Below are 3,523 nucleotides of genomic sequence, written 5' to 3'. Positions count from 1 at the left end.
GTGATGTTATATAGCCTAAAGCCTCGATAAATGGTCTATTCAACGTAAAAAAAATTTTTCAATTCGAACCAGTAGTTCCCGAGATAAGCGCGTTCAAACAAACAAACTTTTCAGCTTATAATATTAGAATAGATTTAACTTCTATAGAGTCATACCATCATTTAAAGAAGGTAATGCAGTCAGTTTGTCCCGACTTCAAATTTTTATACAATTTCGATTAATTAATAAAAAAGTTCTCAATAAAAGTTCCTTTAAATAAATATTATGTATAGGCCCCCTGTGGCACAGCGGTAGTATGCTTGTCTGTGACACCAGAGGTCCCGGGTTCGAATCTCGGCCAGCGCATGTTGAGAAATGAACATTTTCTGATTGGTCTGGGTCTAATGTTTATCTATTTAAGTATTTATTATAAGACACTCGTATAGTATCATTGAATAAGAACCTCATAACACAAGTTTCGAACTTACTGGAAGTGAGTTAGACTTACTCGATCTGTATTTGGCACATATACATATATTTACTTATATCCTATGCCGTCCGTCCATTAAGATTATATATATCCAACCCACATTCCCTTTATATCTATTAATGCTTGATTTTAGAAGACATTTACACAGATTTCTGTTGGCGTAATACAGCCATCGCTCTTAACAGAATGGGAGATAAATGAGGCCGTATTTTTATCTTAAGTAGCTGTTTGTGTTGCTGGAGAATCGTTTTGACAGCTATATATAAGTGGAGCATATAAGAAGGTATATAATAAATAAAATATACAATGTAAATAATCAAGTCTTTTATATATATACATACTTACGTACAGCTGAACGTGACACCTCAGTCTTTTTGAAACTGTTAGCTCTGTCTACCTCATACGGGATATAATCATGATTTTATATATAAGTTAGTAAGTCTTTCACACACAGTAAACGGGTACTTCGGTATCATTTATGTAAGTTGGAAATGCATTTGTCTATCTTCCTGACTCTGAAAAATAAATGTGATAATTTACATAAACGTTACTTTACATTTTTTTAACAGAATCACTCCATATCTATCATACGGATGTCGTAAAAGGGATATGCTTACAAACTTTGTGTTCCTCTTGTAGGCGATGGGCTTTCAACCTGTCACTATTCAAATTTCAATTCTATTATAAAGTTATACAGCTGAACGTGGCATTTCAGTCTTTTCGAGACTGTTTGCTCTGTCTTCCCCGTAAGGGACAAAGTGCCGTCGATTGACCTCTGCAATCTAACCAGAAATCTATTTTGGTGCTCCACCAGGAAGCGTTTTCGGTCCTCCTCTGCCATAATCCATACGATCACGACCAAATGTTGTCGTAAAGTATAAAGATGGTTTCTGTAATTAGCATTTTAATTGCGAGACGCGACCGCCGCCCAGGTAACGTCAGTTTATAGCGTTCCAGTTCCGCAAGAAAAAAATTATTATACAGAAGTGTGACCAGCGCTGTACTGTAAGAACGTAAACATAGTTTACTGACATATAAAAAAAAAATAATATAATAAGATTGTGGTAAGTAAAAAATGTAGTCTCTGCCTACTCCTCCGGGAAAGCGACATGATTTACGTATGTATATCGCATAAGGGGTAGACAAAGCTAGTAGTCTCGAGAAGACTCTGGCCTTGTTCGGCTAAACAGAACGAGGTTTCAAGTGACATACATACATACATATAATCACGTCTATATCCCTTGCGGGGTAGACAGAGCCAACATTCTTGAAAAGACTGAATGGCCACGTTCAGCTATTTGGCTTAATGATAGAATTGAGGTTCAAATAGTGACAGGTTGCTAGCCCATCGCCTAAAAAAAAGAATCCCAAGTTTGTAAGCCTATCCCTTAGTCGCCTTTTACGACATCCATGGGAAAGAGATGGAGTGGTCCTATTCTTTTTATATTGGTGCCGGGAACCACACGACGTTAAAGACCTAATTATAATGAATTTCCTTTATTTTGAAAAATAAAAACCGTATTACACGTTTATATCTCAAAAATCTATTATAATCATGTGGATGAAGCGAAAGATTGTGGTAAGTATAAATGTAGTCTCTGCCTACCCCTCCGGGAAAGCGACATGATCACATAACGAGTAAACTAAGCTAGTAGTCTCGAGAAGCCATGTTCGGCAGTTCGGCTAAACAGTACGATGTTTCGGGTGACAGACCTACGTTAATTTTATTCTGTGATCCGGCCAGGCACCGCTGGACTGTGATTCAAATTCGTGAGTTTACGAGTTCAACCCCTTTGACCACGGCAGTTATTTCATTTTGTTCCCGGATTCCTACAATGTTGAATGAGTTGTTATTTTAATATCTGGTTAAAGCAAAATCGTAGTTTAAAGTACTTATATATTCCCAATTTTTTAAGGAATCCCTTGCGCAAAATATATTAACTAGGTATCCGATTACACAAGAACTTTATCAAGAAAACAACGTTTTCTTGAGTTCCCATTTCTTTCTTAGTACTGTATATGAAATTGATAAATGTGATTGGTGTGTGTAGATCGTGGTTATTGGAAAAATATAAGTATCTGCCTACATTTTCGCGAAAGAAGCCTCATCAAAAAGATTTAAAAATAAATTATGTATACTCATTAAAAAACCAACTATATAAATCGAGAAAAATAAGTTGTTTTTAACAAGAAATAATTATACATTTTAATGATTCCACATTTTCACTTTTCATCTATTTTCGGCAGCAGAACAAAAACAGGGTTGTTTACCCTCTTACAGAGTACATAAGTTTATAGTAAACAAAATATTAAATCGGTAATGAAAACATCGTTTGTTTTAGGTTTGTTTTGTTTGCCGTGTGGTTTTCGGCATTTTAGAATAGAATTAAGATATGGAGTGCCATATCTTTCCCATGAATGTCGGAAAAGGCGACTAAGGGATTACTAACAAACTTGTGATTCTTCTTCTAAGTGATTGATTAGCAACCTGTCACTATTTGAATCTCAATTCTGTCATCAAGCCAAAAAGTTTAACGTGGCGTATCAGTCTTTTCAAGACTCTCGGCTCTGTCTATCCCGCAAGGGACATAGACGTAATTATGTGAATGTGTGTAAAACATAGTCGCTATCCGTACTACACGCTAACGTATAAAGAATGTTCAACTGCCAGTTATATAACATTAGCTATATATATAGATAGATATAGCATTTCCTTATTGCGATTTATATTGACCTTAGACTTACCACGACTTTCAATGGCGTAACTACAGGGTGGCAAGTCGGCAAAATGCCACGGGCCCCCAGCCGGAAGGGGCCCTTGGTCAGAGGAGAATCCCAACTCCCAACATTTGTTATTTATCATACATGTTTAGTAAAAAAAAATTTTAGTCTTTGATTTATTTTTGTTACCTACTCAGTTTCCTACACAAGTAAAAAAAATATTAAAAAATCAAAGCTTTTGTAAAAAAAGGGTTGTAACCCAGTTAGAACGTACCTATCCGATGAATTTGCCACGGGCCACGAATGGTATAGTTACGCCACTGACGACTTTGT

Source organism: Amyelois transitella, chromosome 10 (genome assembly GCF_032362555.1).
Source record: "Amyelois transitella isolate CPQ chromosome 10, ilAmyTran1.1, whole genome shotgun sequence".
NCBI classification, from domain to species: domain Eukaryota; kingdom Metazoa; phylum Arthropoda; class Insecta; order Lepidoptera; family Pyralidae; genus Amyelois; species Amyelois transitella.
The sequence above is the reverse complement of the archived record's forward strand: the minus strand, read 5'-3'. Positions refer to the sequence as shown.